The following is an 18942-nucleotide window of genomic DNA, read 5'->3' on the forward strand; positions in this document are numbered from 1 at the left end:
ATCATTAATCGAAATTTCTTTCCATGCACATGATTGTTTTAAATAAAAAGGAAAAGAAATATCCCGTCTTGCTCTGTCACGCAAAGATATTCAAATCGCGTAAGGAATATAGTTTTTATCATGTTTCTTTGCTATAGGAGAATCTACTGTGCTGCGCTCGAAATTTATTTCAAATCACATGAATTCTTTAAAGATAACGGCAATCTAGCTCGTCGTGTGGCTCGGTGGCGCAACGGTAGCGCGTCTAACTCCAGATCAGAAGGTTGCGTGTTCAAATCACGTCCGGGTCAGTGCTTTGTGTTTTAATTTCTTTGCTGTGTGAGAATTTGATCTTCATTAATCGAAATTTCTTTCCATGCATGTGATTGTTTTAAATAAAAAGGAAAATAAATATGTCGTCTTTCTCTGTCTCGCAAAGATATTCAAATCGCGTAAGGAATATAGTTTTTATCATGTTTCTTTGCTATAGGAGAATCTACTGTGCTGCGTTCGAAATTTATTTCAAATGACATGAATGCTTTAAACATAACGGCAATCCAACGCTTCGTGTGGCTCGGTGGCGCAACGGTAGCGCGAATGACTCCAGATCAGAAGGTTGTGTGTTCAAATCACGTCCGGATCAGTGCTTTGTGTTTTAATTTGTTTGCTGTGTTAGAATTTGATCTTCATTAATCGAAATTTCTTTCCATGCATGTGATTGTTTTAAATAAAAAGTAAAAGAAATATCCCGTCTGGCTCTGTCACGCAAAGATATTCAAATCGCGTAAGGAATATAGTTTTTATCATGTTTCTTTGCCATAGGAGAATCTACTGTGCTGCGTTCAAAATTTATTTCAAATCACATGAATGCTTTAAAGATAACGGCAATCCAACTCTTCGTGTGGCTCGGTGGCGCAACGGTAGCGCGTCTGACTCCAGATCAGAAGGTTGCGTGTTCAAATCACGTCCGGGTCGGTGCTTTGTCTTTTATTTCTTTGATGTGTGAGAATTTTATCTTCATTAATCGAAATTTCTTTCCATGCATATGATTGTTTTAAATAAAAAGGAAAAGAAATATCCCGTCTTGCTCTGTCACGCAAAGATATTCAAATCGCGTAAGGAATATAGTTTTTATCATGTTTCTTTGCCATAGGAGAATCTACTGTGCTGCGTTCGAAATTTATTTCAAATCACATGAATGCTTTAAAGATAACGACAATCCCACTCTTCGTGTGGCTCGGTGGCGCAACGGTAGCACGTCTGACTCCAGATCAGAAGGTTGCGTGTTCAAATCACGTCCGGGTCAGTGCTTTGTGTTTTAATTTCTTTGCTGTGTGAGAATTTGATCTTCATTAATCGAAATTTCTTTCCATGCATGTGATTGTTTTAAATAAAAAGGAAAATAAATATGTCGTCTGGCTCTGTCTCGCAAAGATATTCAAATCTCCTAAGGAATATAGTTTTTATCATGTTTCTTTGCTATAAGAGAATCTACTGTGAAGCGTTCGAAATTTATTTCAAATCACATGAATGCTTTAAGGATAACGGCAATCCAACTCTTCGTGTGGCTCGGTGGCGCAACGGTAGCGCGTCTGACTCCAGATCAGAAGGTTGCGTGTTCAAATCACGTCCGGGTCAGTGCTCTGTCTTTTATTTCTTTGATGTGTGAGAATTTGATCTTCATTAATCGAAACTTCTTTCCATGCATATGATTGTTTTAAATAAAAAGGAAAAGAAATATCCCGTCTTGCTCTGTCACGCAAAGATATTCAAATCGCGTAAGGAATATAGTTTTTGTCATGTTTCTTTGCTATAGGAGAATCTACTGTGCTGCGCTCGAAATTTATTTCAAATCACATGAATTCTTTAAAAATAACGGCAATCTAACTCGTCTTGTGGCTCGGTGGCGCAACGGTAGCGCGTCTAACTCCAGATCAGAAGGTTGCGTGTTCAAATCACGTCCTGGTCAGTGCTTTTTGTTTTAATTTCTTTGCTGTGTGAGAATTTGATCTTCATTAATCGAAATTTATTTCCATGCATGTGAATGTTTTAAATAAAAAGGAAAATAATATGGCGTCTGGCTCTGTCTCGCAAAGTTATTCAAATCGCGCAAGGAATATACTTTTTATAATGTTTCTTTGCTATAGGAGAATCTACTGTGCTGCTTTCGAAATTTATTTCAATTCACATGAATGCTTTAAAGATAACGGCAATCCCACTCTTCGTGTGGATCGGTGGCGCAACGGTAGCGCGTCTGACTCCAGATCAGAAGGTTGCGTGTTCAAATCACGTCCGGGTCAGTGTTTGTGTTTTAATTTCTTTGCGGTGTGATAATTTGATCTTCATTAATCGAAATTTCTTTCCATGCATGTGATTGTTTTAAATAAAAAGGAAAAGAAATATCCCGTCTGGCTCTGTCACGCAAAGATATTCAAATCGCGTAAGGAATATAGTTTTTATCATGTTTCTTTGCCATAGGAGAATCTACTGTGCTGCGTTCGAAATTTATTTCAAATCACATGAATGCTTTAAAGATAACGGCAATCCCACTCTTCGTGTGGCTCGGTGGCGCAACGGTAGCACGTCTGACTCCAGATCAGAAGGTTGCGTGTTCAAATCACGTCCGGGTCAGTGCTTTGTGTTTTAATTTCTTTGCTGTGTGAGAATTTGATCTTCATTAATCGAAATTTCTTTCCATGCATGTGATTGTTTTAAATAAAAAGGAAAATAAATATGTCGTCTGGCTCTGTCTCGCAAAGATATTCAAATCTCCTAAGGAATATAGTTTTTATCATGTTTCTTTGCTATAAGAGAATCTACTGTGAAGCGTTCGAAATTTATTTCAAATCACATGAATGCTTTAAGGATAACGGCAATCCAACTCTTCGTGTGGCTCGGTGGCGCAACGGTAGCGCGTCTGACTCCAGATCAGAAGGTTGCGTGTTCAAATCACGTCCGGGTCAGTGCTCTGTCTTTTATTTCTTTGATGTGTGAGAATTTGATCTTCATTAATCGAAACTTCTTTCCATGCATATGATTGTTTTAAATAAAAAGGAAAAGAAATATCCCGTCTTGCTCTGTCACGCAAAGATATTCAAATCGCGTAAGGAATATAGTTTTTGTCATGTTTCTTTGCTATAGGAGAATCTACTGTGCTGCGCTCGAAATTTATTTCAAATCACATGAATTCTTTAAAAATAACGGCAATCTAACTCGTCGTGTGGCTCGGTGGCGCAACGGTAGCGCGTCTAACTCCAGATCAGAAGGTTGCGTGTTCAAATCACGTCCTGGTCAGTGCTTTTTGTTTTAATTTCTTTGCTGTGTGAGAATTTGATCTTCATTAATCGAAATTTATTTCCATGCATGTGAATGTTTTAAATAAAAAGGAAAATAATATGGCGTCTGGCTCTGTCTCGCAAAGTTATTCAAATCGCGCAAGGAATATACTTTTTATAATGTTTCTTTGCTATAGGAGAATCTACTGTGCTGCTTTCGAAATTTATTTCAATTCACATGAATGCTTTAAAGATAACGGCAATCCCACTCTTCGTGTGGATCGGTGGCGCAACGGTATCGCGTCTGACTCCAGATCAGAAGGTTGCGTGTTCAAATCACGTCCGGGTCAGTGTTTGTGTTTTAATTTCTTTGCGGTGTGATAATTTGATCTTCATTAATCGAAATTTCTTTCCATGCATGTGATTGTTTTAAATAAAAAGGAAAAGAAATATCCCGTCTGGCTCTGTCACGCAAAGATATTCAAATCGCGTAAGGAATATAGTTTTTATCATGTTTCTTTGCCATAGGAGAATCTACTGTGCTGCGTTCGAAATTTATTTCAAATCACATGAATGCTTTAAAGATAACGGCAATCCAACTCTTCGTGTGGCTCGGTGGCGCAACGGTAGCGCGTCTGACTCCAGATCAGAAGGTTGCGTGTTCAAATCACGTCCGGGTCAGTGCTTTGTCTTTCATTTCTTTGATGTGTGAGAATTTGATCTTCATTAATCGAAATTTCTTTCCATGCATGTGATTGTTTTAAATAAAAAGGAAAAGAAATATTCCGTCTGGCTCTGTCACGCAAAGATATTCAAATCGCGTAAGGAATATAGTTTTTATCATGTTTCTTTGCGATAGGAGAATCTACTGTGCTGCGTTCGAAATTTATTTAAAATCACATGAATGCTTTAAAGATAACGACAATCCAAATCTCCGTGTGGCTCGGTGGCGCAGCGGTAGCTCGTCTGACTCCAGATCAGAAGGTTGCGTGTTCAAATCACGTCCGGGACAGTGCTTTGTGTTTTAATTTCTTTGCTGTGTGAGAATTTGATCTTCATTAATCGAAATTTCTTTCCATGCATGTGATTGTTTTAAATAAAAAGGAGAAGAAATATCCCGTCTGGCTCTGTCACGCAAAGATATTCAAATCGCGTAAGGAATATAGTTTTTATCATGTTTCTTTGCCATAGGAGAATCTACTGTGCTGCGTTCAAAATTTATTTCAAATCACATGAATGCTTTAAAGATAACGGCAATCCCACTCTTCGTGTGGCTCGGTGGCGCAGCGGTAGCTCGTCTGACTCCAGATCAGAAGGTTGCGTGTTCAAATCACGTCCGGGACAGTGCTTTGTGTTTTAATTTCTTTGCTGTGTGAGAATTTGATCTTCATTAATCGAAATTTCTTTATATGCATGTGATTGTTTTAAATAAAAAGGAAAAGAAATGTCCCGTCTGGCTCTGTCACGCAAAGATATTCAAATCGCGTAAGGAATATAGTTTTTATCATGTTTCTTTGCTATAGGAGAATCTACTGTGCTGCGTTCGAAATTTATTTCAAATCACATGAATGCTTTAAAGATAACGGCAATCAAACTCTTCGTGTGGCTCGGTGGCGCATCGGGAGCGCGTCTGACTCCAGATCAGAAGGTTGCGTGTTCAAATCACGTCCGGGTCAGTGCTTTGTCTTTCATTTCTTTGATGTGTGAGAATTTGATCTTCATTAATCGAAATTTCTTTCCATGCATGTGATTGTTTTAAATAAAAAGGAAAAGAAATATTCCGTCTGGCTCTGTCACGCAAAGATATTCAAATCGCGTAAGGAATATAGTTTTTATCATGTTTCTTTGCGATAGGAGAATCTACTGTGCTGCGTTCGAAATTTATTTAAAATCACATGAATGCTTTAAAGATAACGACAATCCAAATCTCCGTGTGGCTCGGTGGCGCAGCGGTAGCTCGTCTGACTCCAGATCAGAAGGTTGCGTGTTCAAATCACGTCCGGGACAGTGCTTTGTGTTTTAATTTCTTTGCTGTGTGAGAATTTGATCTTCATTAATCGAAATTTCTTTCCATGCATGTGATTGTTTTAAATAAAAAGGAGAAGAAATATCCCGTCTGGCTCTGTCACGCAAAGATATTCAAATCGCGTAAGGAATATAGTTTTTATCATGTTTCTTTGCCATAGGAGAATCTACTGTGCTGCGTTCAAAATTTATTTCAAATCACATGAATGCTTTAAAGATAACGGCAATCCCACTCTTCGTGTGGCTCGGTGGCGCAGCGGTAGCTCGTCTGACTCCAGATCAGAAGGTTGCGTGTTCAAATCACGTCCGGGACAGTGCTTTGTGTTTTAATTTCTTTGCTGTGTGAGAATTTGATCTTCATTAATCGAAATTTCTTTATATGCATGTGATTGTTTTAAATAAAAAGGAAAAGAAATGTCCCGTCTGGCTCTGTCACGCAAAGATATTCAAATCGCGTAAGGAATATAGTTTTTATCATGTTTCTTTGCTATAGGAGAATCTACTGTGCTGCGTTCGAAATTTATTTCAAATCACATGAATGCTTTAAAGATAACGGCAATCAAACTCTTCGTGTGGCTCGGTGGCGCATCGGGAGCGCGTCTGACTCCAGATCAGAAGGTTGCGTGTTCAAATCACGTCCGGGCCAGTGCTTTGTCTTTTATTTCTTTGATGTGTGAGAATTTGATCTTCATTAATCGAAATTTCTTTCCATGCATGTGATTGTTTTAAATAAAAAGAAAAATAAATATGGCGTCTGGCTCTGTATCGCAAAGTTATTCAAATCGCGTAAGGAATATAGTTTTTATCACGTTTCTTTGCTATAGGAGAATCTACTGTGCTGCGTTCGAAATTTATTTAAAATCACATGAATGCTTTAAAGATAACGGCAATCTAACTCTTCGTGTGGCTCGGTGGCGCAACGGTAGCGCGTCTGACTCCAGATCAGAAGGTTGCGTGTTCAAATCACGTCCGGTTCAGTGCTTTGTCTTTTATTTCTTTGATGTGTGAGAATTTGATCATCATTAATCGAAATTTCTTTCCATGCATGTGATTGTTTTAAATAAAAAGGAAAATAAATATGGCGTCTGTCTCGCAAAGTTATTCAAATCGCGTAAGAAATATAGTTTTTATCACGTTTCTTTGCTATAGGAGAATCTACTGTGCTGCGTTCGAAATTTATTTCAAATCACATGAATGCTTTAAAGATAACGGCAATCCAACTCTTCGTGTGGCTCGGTGGCGCAACGGTAGCGCGTCTGACTCCAGATCAGAAGGTTGTGTGTTCAAATTACGTCCGGGACAGTGCTTTGTGTTTTAATTTCTTTGCTGTGTGAGAATTTGATCTTCATTAATCGAAATTTCTTTCCATGCTTGTGATTGTTTTAAATAAAAAGGAAAAGAAATATCCCGTCTGGCTCTGTCACGCAAAGATATTCAAATCGCGTAAGGAATATACTTTTTATCATGTTTCTTTGCTATAGGAGAATCTACTGTGCTGCGTTCGAAATTTATTTCAAATCACATGAATGCTTTAAAGATAACGGCAATCAAACTCTTCGTGTGGCTCGGTGGCGCAACGGTAGCGCGTCTGACTCCAGATCAGACGGTTGCGTGTTCAAATCACGTCCGGGTCAGTGCTTTGTCTTTTATTTCTTTGATGTGTGAGAATTTGATCATCATTAATCGAAATTTCTTTCCATGCATGTGATTGTTTTAAATAAAAAGGAAAATAAATATGGCGTCTGGCTCTGTCTCGCAAAGTTATTCAAATCGCGTAAGAAATATAGTTTTTATCACGTTTCTTTGCTATAGGAGAATCTACTGTGCTGCGTTCGAAATTTATTTCAAATCACATGAATGCTTTAAAGATAACGGCAATCCAACTCTTCGTGTGGCTCGGTGGCGCAACGGTAGCGCGTCTGACTCCAGGTCAGAAGGTTGCGTGTTCAAATCACATCCGGGTCAGTGCTTTGTCTTTCATTTCTTTGATGTGTGAGAATTTGATCTTCATTAATCGAAATTTCTTTCCATGCATGTGATTGTTTTAAATAAAAAGGAAAAGAAATATCCCGTCTGGCTCTGTCACGCAAAGATATTCAAATCGCGTAAGGAATATAGTTTTTATCATGTTTCTTTGCTATAGGAGAATCTACTGTGCTGCGTTCGAAATTTATTTCAAATCACATGAATGCTTTAAAGATAACGGCAATCAAACTCTTCGTGTGGCTCGGTGGCGCAACAGTAGCGCGTCTGACTCCAGATCAGAAGGTTGCGTGTTCAAATCACGTCCGGGTCAGTGCTTTGTCTTTTATTTCTTTGATGTGTCAGAATTTGATCTTCATTAATCGAAATTTCTTTCCATGCATGTGATTGTTTTAAATAAAAAGAAAAATAAATATGGCGTCTGGCTCTGTATTGCAAAGTTATTCAAATCGCGTAAGGAATATAGTTTTTATCACGTTTCTTTGCTATAGGAGAATCTACTGTGCTGCGTTCGAAATTTATTTAAAATCACATGAATGCTTTAAAGATAACGGCAATCTAACTCGTCGTGTTTCTCGGTGGCGCAAAGGTAGCGCGTATGACTCCAGATCAGAAGGTTGCGTGTTCAAATCACGTCCGGGTCAGTGCTTTGTGTTTTAATTTCTTTGCTGTGTGAGAATTTGATCTTCATTAATCGAAATTTCTTTCCATGCATGTGATTGTTTTAAATAAAAAGGAAAAGAAATATCCCGTCTGGCTCTGTCACGCAAAGATATTCAAATCGCGTAAGGAATATACTTTTTATCATGTTTCTTTGCTATAGCAGAATCTACTGTGCTGCGTTCGAAATTTATTTCAAATCACATGAATGCTTTAAAGATAACGGCAATCCAACTCTTCGTGTGGCTCGGTGGCGCAACGGTAGCGCGTCTGACTCCAGATCAGAAGATTGCGTGTTCAAATCACGTCCGGGTCAGTGCTTTGTGTTTTAATTTCTTTGCTGTGTGAGAATTTGATCTTCATTAATCGAAATTTATTTCCATGCATGTGAATGTTTTAAATAAAAAGGAAAATAATATGGCGTCTGGCTCTGTCTCGCAAAGTTATTCAAATCGCGCAAGGAATATACTTTTTATAATGTTTCTTTGCTATAGGAGAATCTACTGTGCTGCTTTCGAAATTTATTTCAATTCACATGAATGCTTTAAAGATAACGGCAATCCCACTCTTCGTGTGGATCGGTGGCGCAACGGTATCGCGTCTGACTCCAGATCAGAAGGTTGCGTGTTCAAATCACGTCCGGGTCAGTGTTTGTGTTATAATTTCTTTGCGGTGTGATAATTTGATCTTCATTAATCGAAATTTCTTTCCATGCATGTGATTGTTTTAAATAAAAAGGAAAAGAAATATCCCGTCTGGCTCTGTCACGCAAAGATATTCAAATCGCGTAAGGAATATAGCTTTTATCATGTTTCTTTGCCATAGGAGAATCTACTGTGCTGCGTTCGAAATTTATTTCAAATCACATGAATGCTTTAAAGATAACGGCAATCCAACTCTTCGTGTGGCTCGGTGGCGCAACGGTAGCGCGTCTGACTCCAGATCAGAAGATTGCGTGTTCAAATCACGTCCGGGTCAGTGCTTTGTCTTTCATTTCTTTGATGTGTGAGAATTTGATCTTCATTAATCGAAATTTCTTTCCATGCATGTGATTGTTTTAAATAAAAAGGAAAAGAAATATTCCGTCTGGCTCTGTCACGCAAAGATATTCAAATCGCGTAAGGAATATAGTTTTTATCATGTTTCTTTGCGATAGGAGAATCTACTGTGCTGCGTTCGAAATTTATTTAAAATCACATGAATGCTTTAAAGATAACGACAATCCAAAACTCCGTGTGGCTCGGTGGCGCAGCGGTAGCTCTTCTGACTCCAGATCAGAAGGTTGCGTGTTCAAATCACGTCCGGGACAGTGCTTTGTGTTTTAATTTCTTTGCTGTGTGAGAATTTGATCTTCATTAATCGAAATTTCTTTCCATGCATGTGGTTGTTTTAAATAAAAAGGAAAATAAATATGTCGTCTGGCTCTGTCTCGCAAAGATATGCAAATCTCCTAAGGAATATAGTTTTTATCATGTTTCTTTGCTATAAGAGAATATACTGTGAAGCGTTCGAAATTTATTTCAAATCACATGAATGCTTTAAGGATAACGGCAATCCAACTCTTCGTGTGGCTCGGTGGCGCAACGGTAGCGCGTCTGACTCCAGATCAGAAGGTTGCGTGTTCAAATCACGTCCGGGTCAGTGCTCTGTCTTTTATTTCTTTGATGTGTGAGAATTTGATCTTCATTAATCGAAATTTCTTTCCATGCATGTGATTGTTTTAAATAAAAAGGAAAATAAATATGGCGTCTGGCTCTGTCTCGCAAAGTTATTCAAATCGCGCAAGGAATATACTTTTTATAATGTTTCTTTGCTATAGGAGAATCTACTGTGCTGCTTTCGAAATTTATTTCAATTCACATGAATGCTTTAAAGATAACGGCAATCCCACTCTTCGTGTGGATCGGTGGCGCAACGGTATCGCGTCTGACTCCAGATCAGAAGGTTGCGTGTTCAAATCACGTCCGGGTCAGTGTTTGTGTTTTAATTTCTTTGCGGTGTGATAATTTGATCTTCATTAATCGAAATTTCTTTCCATGCATGTGATTGTTTTAAATAAAAAGGAAAAGAAATATCCCGTCTGGCTCTGTCACGCAAAGATATTCAAATCGCGTAAGGAATATAGTTTTTATCATGTTTCTTTGCCATAGGAGAATCTACTGTGCTGCGTTCAAAATTTATTTCAAATCACATGAATGCTTTAAAGATAACGGCAATCCAACTCTTCGTGTGGCTCGGTGGCGCAACGGTAGCGCGTCTGACTCCAGATCAGAAGGTTGCGTGTTCAAATCACGTCCGGGTCAGTGCTTTGTCTTTTATTTCTTTGATGTGTGAGAATTTGATCATTAATCGAAATTTCTTTCCATGCACATGATTGTTTTAAATAAAAAGGAAAAGAAATATCCCGTCTTGCTCTGTCACGCAAAGATATTCAAATCGCGTAAGGAATATAGTTTTTATCATGTTTCTTTGCTATAGGAGAATCTACTGTGCTGCGCTCGAAATTTATTTCAAATCACATGAATTCTTTAAAGATAACGGCAATCTAGCTCGTCGTGTGGCTCGGTGGCGCAACGGTAGCGCGTCTAACTCCAGATCAGAAGGTTGCGTGTTCAAATCACGTCCGGGTCAGTGCTTTGTGTTTTAATTTCTTTGCTGTGTGAGAATTTGATCTTCATTAATCGAAATTTCTTTCCATGCATGTGATTGTTTTAAATAAAAAGGAAAATAAATATGTCGTCTTTCTCTGTCTCGCAAAGATATTCAAATCGCGTAAGGAATATAGTTTTTATCATGTTTCTTTGCTATAGGAGAATCTACTGTGCTGCGTTCGAAATTTATTTCAAATGACATGAATGCTTTAAACATAACGGCAATCCAACGCTTCGTGTGGCTCGGTGGCGCAACGGTAGCGCGAATGACTCCAGATCAGAAGGTTGTGTGTTCAAATCACGTCCGGATCAGTGCTTTGTGTTTTAATTTCTTTGCTGTGTTAGAATTTGATCTTCATTAATCGAAATTTCTTTCCATGCATGTGATTGTTTTAAATAAAAAGTAAAAGAAATATCCCGTCTGGCTCTGTCACGCAAAGATATTCAAATCGCGTAAGGAATATAGTTTTTATCATGTTTCTTTGCCATAGGAGAATCTACTGTGCTGCGTTCAAAATTTATTTCAAATCACATGAATGCTTTAAAGATAACGGCAATCCAACTCTTCGTGTGGCTCGGTGGCGCAACGGTAGCGCGTCTGACTCCAGATCAGAAGGTTGCGTGTTCAAATCACGTCCGGGTCGGTGCTTTGTCTTTTATTTCTTTGATGTGTGAGAATTTTATCTTCATTAATCGAAATTTCTTTCCATGCATATGATTGTTTTAAATAAAAAGGAAAAGAAATATCCCGTCTTGCTCTGTCACGCAAAGATATTCAAATCGCGTAAGGAATATAGTTTTTATCATGTTTCTTTGCCATAGGAGAATCTACTGTGCTGCGTTCGAAATTTATTTCAAATCACATGAATGCTTTAAAGATAACGGCAATCCCACTCTTCGTGTGGCTCGGTGGCGCAACGGTAGCACGTCTGACTCCAGATCAGAAGGTTGCGTGTTCAAATCACGTCCGGGTCAGTGCTTTGTGTTTTAATTTCTTTGCTGTGTGAGAATTTGATCTTCATTAATCGAAATTTCTTTCCATGCATGTGATTGTTTTAAATAAAAAGGAAAATAAATATGTCGTCTGGCTCTGTCTCGCAAAGATATTCAAATCTCCTAAGGAATATAGTTTTTATCATGTTTCTTTGCTATAAGAGAATCTACTGTGAAGCGTTCGAAATTTATTTCAAATCACATGAATGCTTTAAGGATAACGGCAATCCAACTCTTCGTGTGGCTCGGTGGCGCAACGGTAGCGCGTCTGACTCCAGATCAGAAGGTTGCGTGTTCAAATCACGTCCGGGTCAGTGCTCTGTCTTTTATTTCTTTGATGTGTGAGAATTTGATCTTCATTAATCGAAACTTCTTTCCATGCATATGATTGTTTTAAATAAAAAGGAAAAGAAATATCCCGTCTTGCTCTGTCACGCAAAGATATTCAAATCGCGTAAGGAATATAGTTTTTGTCATGTTTCTTTGCTATAGGAGAATCTACTGTGCTGCGCTCGAAATTTATTTCAAATCACATGAATTCTTTAAAAATAACGGCAATCTAACTCGTCTTGTGGCTCGGTGGCGCAACGGTAGCGCGTCTAACTCCAGATCAGAAGGTTGCGTGTTCAAATCACGTCCTGGTCAGTGCTTTTTGTTTTAATTTCTTTGCTGTGTGAGAATTTGATCTTCATTAATCGAAATTTATTTCCATGCATGTGAATGTTTTAAATAAAAAGGAAAATAATATGGCGTCTGGCTCTGTCTCGCAAAGTTATTCAAATCGCGCAAGGAATATACTTTTTATAATGTTTCTTTGCTATAGGAGAATCTACTGTGCTGCTTTCGAAATTTATTTCAATTCACATGAATGCTTTAAAGATAACGGCAATCCCACTCTTCGTGTGGATCGGTGGCGCAACGGTAGCGCGTCTGACTCCAGATCAGAAGGTTGCGTGTTCAAATCACGTCCGGGTCAGTGTTTGTGTTTTAATTTCTTTGCGGTGTGATAATTTGATCTTCATTAATCGAAATTTCTTTCCATGCATGTGATTGTTTTAAATAAAAAGGAAAAGAAATATCCCGTCTGGCTCTGTCACGCAAAGATATTCAAATCGCGTAAGGAATATAGTTTTTATCATGTTTCTTTGCCATAGGAGAATCTACTGTGCTGCGTTCGAAATTTATTTCAAATCACATGAATGCTTTAAAGATAACGGCAATCCCACTCTTCGTGTGGCTCGGTGGCGCAACGGTAGCACGTCTGACTCCAGATCAGAAGGTTGCGTGTTCAAATCACGTCCGGGTCAGTGCTTTGTGTTTTAATTTCTTTGCTGTGTGAGAATTTGATCTTCATTAATCGAAATTTCTTTCCATGCATGTGATTGTTTTAAATAAAAAGGAAAATAAATATGTCGTCTGGCTCTGTCTCGCAAAGATATTCAAATCTCCTAAGGAATATAGTTTTTATCATGTTTCTTTGCTATAAGAGAATCTACTGTGAAGCGTTCGAAATTTATTTCAAATCACATGAATGCTTTAAGGATAACGGCAATCCAACTCTTCGTGTGGCTCGGTGGCGCAACGGTAGCGCGTCTGACTCCAGATCAGAAGGTTGCGTGTTCAAATCACGTCCGGGTCAGTGCTCTGTCTTTTATTTCTTTGATGTGTGAGAATTTGATCTTCATTAATCGAAACTTCTTTCCATGCATATGATTGTTTTAAATAAAAAGGAAAAGAAATATCCCGTCTTGCTCTGTCACGCAAAGATATTCAAATCGCGTAAGGAATATAGTTTTTGTCATGTTTCTTTGCTATAGGAGAATCTACTGTGCTGCGCTCGAAATTTATTTCAAATCACATGAATTCTTTAAAAATAACGGCAATCTAACTCGTCGTGTGGCTCGGTGGCGCAACGGTAGCGCGTCTAACTCCAGATCAGAAGGTTGCGTGTTCAAATCACGTCCTGGTCAGTGCTTTTTGTTTTAATTTCTTTGCTGTGTGAGAATTTGATCTTCATTAATCGAAATTTATTTCCATGCATGTGAATGTTTTAAATAAAAAGGAAAATAATATGGCGTCTGGCTCTGTCTCGCAAAGTTATTCAAATCGCGCAAGGAATATACTTTTTATAATGTTTCTTTGCTATAGGAGAATCTACTGTGCTGCTTTCGAAATTTATTTCAATTCACATGAATGCTTTAAAGATAACGGCAATCCCACTCTTCGTGTGGATCGGTGGCGCAACGGTATCGCGTCTGACTCCAGATCAGAAGGTTGCGTGTTCAAATCACGTCCGGGTCAGTGTTTGTGTTTTAATTTCTTTGCGGTGTGATAATTTGATCTTCATTAATCGAAATTTCTTTCCATGCATGTGATTGTTTTAAATAAAAAGGAAAAGAAATATCCCGTCTGGCTCTGTCACGCAAAGATATTCAAATCGCGTAAGGAATATAGTTTTTATCATGTTTCTTTGCCATAGGAGAATCTACTGTGCTGCGTTCGAAATTTATTTCAAATCACATGAATGCTTTAAAGATAACGGCAATCCAACTCTTCGTGTGGCTCGGTGGCGCAACGGTAGCGCGTCTGACTCCAGATCAGAAGGTTGCGTGTTCAAATCACGTCCGGGTCAGTGCTTTGTCTTTCATTTCTTTGATGTGTGAGAATTTGATCTTCATTAATCGAAATTTCTTTCCATGCATGTGATTGTTTTAAATAAAAAGGAAAAGAAATATTCCGTCTGGCTCTGTCACGCAAAGATATTCAAATCGCGTAAGGAATATAGTTTTTATCATGTTTCTTTGCGATAGGAGAATCTACTGTGCTGCGTTCGAAATTTATTTAAAATCACATGAATGCTTTAAAGATAACGACAATCCAAATCTCCGTGTGGCTCGGTGGCGCAGCGGTAGCTCGTCTGACTCCAGATCAGAAGGTTGCGTGTTCAAATCACGTCCGGGACAGTGCTTTGTGTTTTAATTTCTTTGCTGTGTGAGAATTTGATCTTCATTAATCGAAATTTCTTTCCATGCATGTGATTGTTTTAAATAAAAAGGAGAAGAAATATCCCGTCTGGCTCTGTCACGCAAAGATATTCAAATCGCGTAAGGAATATAGTTTTTATCATGTTTCTTTGCCATAGGAGAATCTACTGTGCTGCGTTCAAAATTTATTTCAAATCACATGAATGCTTTAAAGATAACGGCAATCCCACTCTTCGTGTGGCTCGGTGGCGCAGCGGTCGCTCGTCTGACTCCAGATCAGAAGGTTGCGTGTTCAAATCACGTCCGGGACAGTGCTTTGTGTTTTAATTTCTTTGCTGTGTGAGAATTTGATCTTCATTAATCGAAATTTCTTTATATGCATGTGATTGTTTTAAATAAAAAGGAAAAGAAATGTCCCGTCTGGCTCTGTATCGCAAAGTTATTCAAATCGCGTAAGGAATATAGTTTTTATCACGTTTCTTTGCTATAGGAGAATCTACTGTGCTGCGTTCGAAATTTATTTAAAATCACATGAATGCTTTAAAGATAACGGCAATCTAACTCTTCGTGTGGCTCGGTGGCGCAACGGTAGCGCGTCTGACTCCAGATCAGAAGGTTGCGTGTTCAAATCACGTCCGGTTCAGTGCTTTGTCTTTTATTTCTTTGATGTGTGAGAATTTGATCATCATTAATCGAAATTTCTTTCCATGCATGTGATTGTTTTAAATAAAAAGGAAAATAAATATGGCGTCTGGCTCTGTCTCGCAAAGTTATTCAAATCGCGTAAGAAATATAGTTTTTATCACGTTTCTTTGCTATAGGAGAATCTACTGTGCTGCGTTCGAAATTTATTTCAAATCACATGAATGCTTTAAAGATAACGGCAATCCAACTCTTCGTGTGGCTCGGTGGCGCAACGGTAGCGCGTCTGACTCCAGGTCAGAAGGTTGCGTGTTCAAATCACATCCGGGTCAGTGCTTTGTCTTTCATTTCTTTGATGTGTGAGAATTTGATCTTCATTAATCGAAATTTCTTTCCATGCATGTGATTGTTTTAAATAAAAAGGAAAAGAAATATCCCGTCTGGCTCTGTCACGCAAAGATATTCAAATCGCGTAAGGAATATAGTTTTTATCATGTTTCTTTGCTATAGGAGAATCTACTGTGCTGCGTTCGAAATTTATTTCAAATCACATGAATGCTTTAAAGATAACGGCAATCAAACTCTTCGTGTGGCTCGGTGGCGCAACAGTAGCGCGTCTGACTCCAGATCAGAAGGTTGCGTGTTCAAATCACGTCCGGGTCAGTGCTTTGTCTTTTATTTCTTTGATGTGTCAGAATTTGATCTTCATTAATCGAAATTTCTTTCCATGCATGTGATTGTTTTAAATAAAAAGAAAAATAAATATGGCGTCTGGCTCTGTATTGCAAAGTTATTCAAATCGCGTAAGGAATATAGTTTTTATCACGTTTCTTTGCTATAGGAGAATCTACTGTGCTGCGTTCGAAATTTATTTAAAATCACATGAATGCTTTAAAGATAACGGCAATCTAACTCGTCGTGTTTCTCGGTGGCGCAAAGGTAGCGCGTATGACTCCAGATCAGAAGGTTGCGTGTTCAAATCACGTCCGGGTCAGTGCTTTGTGTTTTAATTTCTTTGCTGTGTGAGAATTTGATCTTCATTAATCGAAATTTCTTTCCATGCATGTGATTGTTTTAAATAAAAAGGAAAAGAAATATCCCGTCTGGCTCTGTCACGCAAAGATATTCAAATCGCGTAAGGAATATACTTTTTATCATGTTTCTTTGCTATAGCAGAATCTACTGTGCTGCGTTCGAAATTTATTTCAAATCACATGAATTCTTTAAAAATAACGGCAATCCCACTCTTCGTGTGGATCGGTGGCGCAACGGTATCGCGTCTGACTCCAGATCAGAAGGTTGCGTGTTCAAATCACGTCCGGGTCAGTGTTTGTGTTATAATTTCTTTGCGGTGTGATAATTTGATCTTCATTAATCGAAATTTCTTTCCATGCATGTGATTGTTTTAAATAAAAAGGAAAAGAAATATCCCGTCTGGCTCTGTCACGCAAAGATATTCAAATCGCGTAAGGAATATAGTTTTTATCATGTTTCTTTGCCATAGGAGAATCTACTGTGCTGCGTTCGAAATTTATTTCAAATCACATGAATGCTTTAAAGATAACGGCAATCCAACTCTTCGTGTGGCTCGGTGGCGCAACGGTAGCGCGTCTGACTCCAGATCAGAAGATTGCGTGTTCAAATCACGTCCGGGTCAGTGCTTTGTCTTTCATTTCTTTGATGTGTGAGAATTTGATCTTCATTAATCGAAATTTCTTTCCATGCATGTGATTGTTTTAAATAAAAAGGAAAAGAAATATTCCGTCTGGCTCTGTCACGCAAAGATATTCAAATCGCGTAAGGAATATAGTTTTTATCATGTTTCTTTGCGATAGGAGAATCTACTGTGCTGCGTTCGAAATTTATTTAAAATCACATGAATGCTTTAAAGATAACGACAATCCAAAACTCCGTGTGGCTCGGTGGCGCAGCGGTAGCTCTTCTGACTCCAGATCAGAAGGTTGCGTGTTCAAATCACGTCCGGGACAGTGCTTTGTGTTTTAATTTCTTTGCTGTGTGAGAATTTGATCTTCATTAATCGAAATTTCTTTCCATGCATGTGGTTGTTTTAAATAAAAAGGAAAAGAAATATCCCGTCTGGCTCTGTCACGCAAAGATATTCAAATCGCGTAAGGAATATAGTTTTTATCATGTTTCTTTGCCATAGGAGAATCTACTGTGCTGCGTTCAAAATTTATTTCAAATCACATGAATGCTTTAAAGATAACGGCAATCCCACTCTTCGTGTGGCTCGGTGGCGCAGCGGTAGCTCGTCTGACTCCAGATCAGAAGGTTGCGTGTTCAAATCACGTCCGGGACAGTGCTTTGTGTTTTAATTTCTTTGCTGTGTGAGAATTTGATCTTCATTAATCGAAATTTCTTTATATGCATGTGATTGTTTTAAATAAAAAGGAAAAGAAATGTCCCGTCTGGCTCTGTCACGCAAAGATATTCAAATCGCGTAAGGAATATAGTTTTTATCATGTTTCTTTGCTATAGGAGAATCTACTGTGCTGCGTTCGAAATTTATTTCAAATCACATGAATGCTTTAAAGATAACGGCAATCAAACTCTTCGTGTGGCTCGGTGGCGCAACGGTAGCGCGTCTGACTCCAGATCAGAAGGTTGCGTGTTCAAATCACGTCCGGGTCAGTGCTTTGTCTTTCATTTCTTTGATGTGTGAGAATTTGATCTTCATTAATCGAAATTTCTTTCCATGCCTGTGATTGTTTTAAATAAAAAGGAAAAGAAATATCCCGTCTGGCTCTGTCACGCAAAGATATTCAAATCGCGTAAGGAATATAGTTTTTATCATGTTTCTTTGCTATAGGAGAATCTACTGTGCTGCGTTCGAAATTTATTTCAAATCACATGAATGCTTTAAAGATAACGGCAATCAAACTCTTCGTGTGGCTCGGTGGCGCAACGGTAGCGCGTCTGACTCCAGATCAGAAGGTTGCGTGTTCAAATCACGTCCGGGTCAGTGCTTTGTCTTTCATTTCTTTGATGTGTGAGAATTTGATCTTCATTAATCGAAATTTCTTTCCATGCATGTGATTGTTTTAAATAAAAAGGAAAAGAAATATACCGTCTGGCTCTGTCACGCAAAGATATTCAAATCGCGTAAGGAATATAGTCTTTTTCACGTTTCTTTGCTATAGGAGAATCTACTGTGCTGCGTTCGAAATTTATTTAAAATCACATGAATGCTTTAAAGATAACGGCAATCTAACTCGTCGTGTTTCTTGGTGGCGCAACGGTAGCGCGTATGACTCCAGATCAGAAGGTTGCGTGTTCAAATCACGTCCGGGTCAGTGCTTTGTGTTTTAATTTCTTTGCTGTGTGAGAATTTGATCTTCATTAATCGAAATTTCTTTCCATGCATGTGATTGTTTTAAATAAAAAGGAAAAGAAATATCCCGTCTGGCTCTGTCACGCAAAGATATTCAAATCGCGAAAGGAATATAGTTTTTATCATGTTTCTTTGCGATAGGAGAATCTACTGTGCTGCGTTCGAAATTTATTTCAAATCACATGAATGCTTTAAAGGTAACGACAATCCATATCTCCGTGTGGCTCGGTTGCGAAACGGTAGCGCGTCTGACTCCAGATCAGAAGGTTGCGTGTTCAAATCGGGTCCGGGACAGTGCTTTATGTTTTAATTTCTTTGCTGTGTGAGAATTTGATCTTCATTAATCGAAATTTCTTTCCATGCATGTGATTGTTTTAAATAAAAAGGAAAAGAAATAT

At 38.4% G+C, this 18942-nt stretch overlaps 50 non-coding genes across 50 annotated transcripts; all 50 read left to right on the forward strand.

The window, feature by feature from the left end:
* The first annotated feature begins 218 nt into the window (after window positions 1-218).
* Trnaw-cca (transfer RNA tryptophan (anticodon CCA)) lies at window positions 219-290 on the forward strand. Its single transcript has one exon. It is a non-coding gene; the product is annotated as a tRNA-Trp (tRNA).
* Window positions 291-882: 592 nt separating this feature from the next.
* Trnaw-cca (transfer RNA tryptophan (anticodon CCA)) lies at window positions 883-954 on the forward strand. Its single transcript has one exon. It is a non-coding gene; the product is annotated as a tRNA-Trp (tRNA).
* A 259-nt stretch (window positions 955-1213) lies between these two features.
* On the forward strand, window positions 1214-1285 carry Trnaw-cca (transfer RNA tryptophan (anticodon CCA)). The gene has a single exon. It is a non-coding gene; the product is annotated as a tRNA-Trp (tRNA).
* A 260-nt stretch (window positions 1286-1545) lies between these two features.
* On the forward strand, window positions 1546-1617 carry Trnaw-cca (transfer RNA tryptophan (anticodon CCA)). Its single transcript has one exon. It is a non-coding gene; the product is annotated as a tRNA-Trp (tRNA).
* A 259-nt stretch (window positions 1618-1876) lies between these two features.
* Window positions 1877-1948, forward strand: Trnaw-cca (transfer RNA tryptophan (anticodon CCA)). The gene has a single exon. It is a non-coding gene; the product is annotated as a tRNA-Trp (tRNA).
* Window positions 1949-2207: 259 nt separating this feature from the next.
* Trnaw-cca (transfer RNA tryptophan (anticodon CCA)) lies at window positions 2208-2279 on the forward strand. Its single transcript has one exon. It is a non-coding gene; the product is annotated as a tRNA-Trp (tRNA).
* Window positions 2280-2538: 259 nt separating this feature from the next.
* Trnaw-cca (transfer RNA tryptophan (anticodon CCA)) lies at window positions 2539-2610 on the forward strand. Its single transcript has one exon. It is a non-coding gene; the product is annotated as a tRNA-Trp (tRNA).
* Window positions 2611-2870: 260 nt separating this feature from the next.
* Trnaw-cca (transfer RNA tryptophan (anticodon CCA)) lies at window positions 2871-2942 on the forward strand. The gene has a single exon. It is a non-coding gene; the product is annotated as a tRNA-Trp (tRNA).
* A 259-nt stretch (window positions 2943-3201) lies between these two features.
* Window positions 3202-3273, forward strand: Trnaw-cca (transfer RNA tryptophan (anticodon CCA)). The gene has a single exon. It is a non-coding gene; the product is annotated as a tRNA-Trp (tRNA).
* Window positions 3274-3532: 259 nt separating this feature from the next.
* Window positions 3533-3604, forward strand: Trnaw-cca (transfer RNA tryptophan (anticodon CCA)). Its single transcript has one exon. It is a non-coding gene; the product is annotated as a tRNA-Trp (tRNA).
* Window positions 3605-3863: 259 nt separating this feature from the next.
* Window positions 3864-3935, forward strand: Trnaw-cca (transfer RNA tryptophan (anticodon CCA)). Its single transcript has one exon. It is a non-coding gene; the product is annotated as a tRNA-Trp (tRNA).
* Window positions 3936-4194: 259 nt separating this feature from the next.
* On the forward strand, window positions 4195-4266 carry Trnaw-cca (transfer RNA tryptophan (anticodon CCA)). The gene has a single exon. It is a non-coding gene; the product is annotated as a tRNA-Trp (tRNA).
* Window positions 4267-4526: 260 nt separating this feature from the next.
* On the forward strand, window positions 4527-4598 carry Trnaw-cca (transfer RNA tryptophan (anticodon CCA)). The gene has a single exon. It is a non-coding gene; the product is annotated as a tRNA-Trp (tRNA).
* Window positions 4599-4858: 260 nt separating this feature from the next.
* On the forward strand, window positions 4859-4930 carry Trnaw-cca (transfer RNA tryptophan (anticodon CCA)). The gene has a single exon. It is a non-coding gene; the product is annotated as a tRNA-Trp (tRNA).
* Window positions 4931-5189: 259 nt separating this feature from the next.
* On the forward strand, window positions 5190-5261 carry Trnaw-cca (transfer RNA tryptophan (anticodon CCA)). The gene has a single exon. It is a non-coding gene; the product is annotated as a tRNA-Trp (tRNA).
* Window positions 5262-5521: 260 nt separating this feature from the next.
* Window positions 5522-5593, forward strand: Trnaw-cca (transfer RNA tryptophan (anticodon CCA)). The gene has a single exon. It is a non-coding gene; the product is annotated as a tRNA-Trp (tRNA).
* A 260-nt stretch (window positions 5594-5853) lies between these two features.
* On the forward strand, window positions 5854-5925 carry Trnaw-cca (transfer RNA tryptophan (anticodon CCA)). The gene has a single exon. It is a non-coding gene; the product is annotated as a tRNA-Trp (tRNA).
* A 259-nt stretch (window positions 5926-6184) lies between these two features.
* On the forward strand, window positions 6185-6256 carry Trnaw-cca (transfer RNA tryptophan (anticodon CCA)). Its single transcript has one exon. It is a non-coding gene; the product is annotated as a tRNA-Trp (tRNA).
* A 253-nt stretch (window positions 6257-6509) lies between these two features.
* Trnaw-cca (transfer RNA tryptophan (anticodon CCA)) lies at window positions 6510-6581 on the forward strand. Its single transcript has one exon. It is a non-coding gene; the product is annotated as a tRNA-Trp (tRNA).
* A 260-nt stretch (window positions 6582-6841) lies between these two features.
* Window positions 6842-6913, forward strand: Trnaw-cca (transfer RNA tryptophan (anticodon CCA)). The gene has a single exon. It is a non-coding gene; the product is annotated as a tRNA-Trp (tRNA).
* Window positions 6914-7172: 259 nt separating this feature from the next.
* Trnaw-cca (transfer RNA tryptophan (anticodon CCA)) lies at window positions 7173-7244 on the forward strand. The gene has a single exon. It is a non-coding gene; the product is annotated as a tRNA-Trp (tRNA).
* A 259-nt stretch (window positions 7245-7503) lies between these two features.
* Window positions 7504-7575, forward strand: Trnaw-cca (transfer RNA tryptophan (anticodon CCA)). Its single transcript has one exon. It is a non-coding gene; the product is annotated as a tRNA-Trp (tRNA).
* A 591-nt stretch (window positions 7576-8166) lies between these two features.
* Window positions 8167-8238, forward strand: Trnaw-cca (transfer RNA tryptophan (anticodon CCA)). Its single transcript has one exon. It is a non-coding gene; the product is annotated as a tRNA-Trp (tRNA).
* A 259-nt stretch (window positions 8239-8497) lies between these two features.
* Trnaw-cca (transfer RNA tryptophan (anticodon CCA)) lies at window positions 8498-8569 on the forward strand. The gene has a single exon. It is a non-coding gene; the product is annotated as a tRNA-Trp (tRNA).
* Window positions 8570-8828: 259 nt separating this feature from the next.
* Trnaw-cca (transfer RNA tryptophan (anticodon CCA)) lies at window positions 8829-8900 on the forward strand. The gene has a single exon. It is a non-coding gene; the product is annotated as a tRNA-Trp (tRNA).
* A 259-nt stretch (window positions 8901-9159) lies between these two features.
* Trnaw-cca (transfer RNA tryptophan (anticodon CCA)) lies at window positions 9160-9231 on the forward strand. The gene has a single exon. It is a non-coding gene; the product is annotated as a tRNA-Trp (tRNA).
* Window positions 9232-9491: 260 nt separating this feature from the next.
* Trnaw-cca (transfer RNA tryptophan (anticodon CCA)) lies at window positions 9492-9563 on the forward strand. The gene has a single exon. It is a non-coding gene; the product is annotated as a tRNA-Trp (tRNA).
* Window positions 9564-9822: 259 nt separating this feature from the next.
* Trnaw-cca (transfer RNA tryptophan (anticodon CCA)) lies at window positions 9823-9894 on the forward strand. Its single transcript has one exon. It is a non-coding gene; the product is annotated as a tRNA-Trp (tRNA).
* A 259-nt stretch (window positions 9895-10153) lies between these two features.
* Window positions 10154-10225, forward strand: Trnaw-cca (transfer RNA tryptophan (anticodon CCA)). The gene has a single exon. It is a non-coding gene; the product is annotated as a tRNA-Trp (tRNA).
* Window positions 10226-10481: 256 nt separating this feature from the next.
* On the forward strand, window positions 10482-10553 carry Trnaw-cca (transfer RNA tryptophan (anticodon CCA)). Its single transcript has one exon. It is a non-coding gene; the product is annotated as a tRNA-Trp (tRNA).
* A 592-nt stretch (window positions 10554-11145) lies between these two features.
* On the forward strand, window positions 11146-11217 carry Trnaw-cca (transfer RNA tryptophan (anticodon CCA)). Its single transcript has one exon. It is a non-coding gene; the product is annotated as a tRNA-Trp (tRNA).
* A 259-nt stretch (window positions 11218-11476) lies between these two features.
* Trnaw-cca (transfer RNA tryptophan (anticodon CCA)) lies at window positions 11477-11548 on the forward strand. Its single transcript has one exon. It is a non-coding gene; the product is annotated as a tRNA-Trp (tRNA).
* Window positions 11549-11808: 260 nt separating this feature from the next.
* Trnaw-cca (transfer RNA tryptophan (anticodon CCA)) lies at window positions 11809-11880 on the forward strand. The gene has a single exon. It is a non-coding gene; the product is annotated as a tRNA-Trp (tRNA).
* Window positions 11881-12139: 259 nt separating this feature from the next.
* Window positions 12140-12211, forward strand: Trnaw-cca (transfer RNA tryptophan (anticodon CCA)). Its single transcript has one exon. It is a non-coding gene; the product is annotated as a tRNA-Trp (tRNA).
* Window positions 12212-12470: 259 nt separating this feature from the next.
* Trnaw-cca (transfer RNA tryptophan (anticodon CCA)) lies at window positions 12471-12542 on the forward strand. Its single transcript has one exon. It is a non-coding gene; the product is annotated as a tRNA-Trp (tRNA).
* A 259-nt stretch (window positions 12543-12801) lies between these two features.
* On the forward strand, window positions 12802-12873 carry Trnaw-cca (transfer RNA tryptophan (anticodon CCA)). The gene has a single exon. It is a non-coding gene; the product is annotated as a tRNA-Trp (tRNA).
* A 260-nt stretch (window positions 12874-13133) lies between these two features.
* On the forward strand, window positions 13134-13205 carry Trnaw-cca (transfer RNA tryptophan (anticodon CCA)). Its single transcript has one exon. It is a non-coding gene; the product is annotated as a tRNA-Trp (tRNA).
* A 259-nt stretch (window positions 13206-13464) lies between these two features.
* Trnaw-cca (transfer RNA tryptophan (anticodon CCA)) lies at window positions 13465-13536 on the forward strand. Its single transcript has one exon. It is a non-coding gene; the product is annotated as a tRNA-Trp (tRNA).
* Window positions 13537-13795: 259 nt separating this feature from the next.
* Window positions 13796-13867, forward strand: Trnaw-cca (transfer RNA tryptophan (anticodon CCA)). The gene has a single exon. It is a non-coding gene; the product is annotated as a tRNA-Trp (tRNA).
* A 259-nt stretch (window positions 13868-14126) lies between these two features.
* On the forward strand, window positions 14127-14198 carry Trnaw-cca (transfer RNA tryptophan (anticodon CCA)). Its single transcript has one exon. It is a non-coding gene; the product is annotated as a tRNA-Trp (tRNA).
* Window positions 14199-14457: 259 nt separating this feature from the next.
* On the forward strand, window positions 14458-14529 carry Trnaw-cca (transfer RNA tryptophan (anticodon CCA)). Its single transcript has one exon. It is a non-coding gene; the product is annotated as a tRNA-Trp (tRNA).
* Window positions 14530-15121: 592 nt separating this feature from the next.
* On the forward strand, window positions 15122-15193 carry Trnaw-cca (transfer RNA tryptophan (anticodon CCA)). The gene has a single exon. It is a non-coding gene; the product is annotated as a tRNA-Trp (tRNA).
* Window positions 15194-15452: 259 nt separating this feature from the next.
* Trnaw-cca (transfer RNA tryptophan (anticodon CCA)) lies at window positions 15453-15524 on the forward strand. The gene has a single exon. It is a non-coding gene; the product is annotated as a tRNA-Trp (tRNA).
* Window positions 15525-15783: 259 nt separating this feature from the next.
* Window positions 15784-15855, forward strand: Trnaw-cca (transfer RNA tryptophan (anticodon CCA)). The gene has a single exon. It is a non-coding gene; the product is annotated as a tRNA-Trp (tRNA).
* Window positions 15856-16446: 591 nt separating this feature from the next.
* On the forward strand, window positions 16447-16518 carry Trnaw-cca (transfer RNA tryptophan (anticodon CCA)). Its single transcript has one exon. It is a non-coding gene; the product is annotated as a tRNA-Trp (tRNA).
* Window positions 16519-16777: 259 nt separating this feature from the next.
* Trnaw-cca (transfer RNA tryptophan (anticodon CCA)) lies at window positions 16778-16849 on the forward strand. The gene has a single exon. It is a non-coding gene; the product is annotated as a tRNA-Trp (tRNA).
* A 259-nt stretch (window positions 16850-17108) lies between these two features.
* Window positions 17109-17180, forward strand: Trnaw-cca (transfer RNA tryptophan (anticodon CCA)). Its single transcript has one exon. It is a non-coding gene; the product is annotated as a tRNA-Trp (tRNA).
* A 260-nt stretch (window positions 17181-17440) lies between these two features.
* On the forward strand, window positions 17441-17512 carry Trnaw-cca (transfer RNA tryptophan (anticodon CCA)). Its single transcript has one exon. It is a non-coding gene; the product is annotated as a tRNA-Trp (tRNA).
* Window positions 17513-17772: 260 nt separating this feature from the next.
* Trnaw-cca (transfer RNA tryptophan (anticodon CCA)) lies at window positions 17773-17844 on the forward strand. Its single transcript has one exon. It is a non-coding gene; the product is annotated as a tRNA-Trp (tRNA).
* A 259-nt stretch (window positions 17845-18103) lies between these two features.
* Trnaw-cca (transfer RNA tryptophan (anticodon CCA)) lies at window positions 18104-18175 on the forward strand. Its single transcript has one exon. It is a non-coding gene; the product is annotated as a tRNA-Trp (tRNA).
* The last annotated feature ends 767 nt before the right edge of the window (window positions 18176-18942 follow it).

Source organism: Argiope bruennichi, chromosome 6, assembly GCF_947563725.1.
Source record: "Argiope bruennichi chromosome 6, qqArgBrue1.1, whole genome shotgun sequence".
Lineage (NCBI taxonomy): Eukaryota > Metazoa > Arthropoda > Arachnida > Araneae > Araneidae > Argiope > Argiope bruennichi.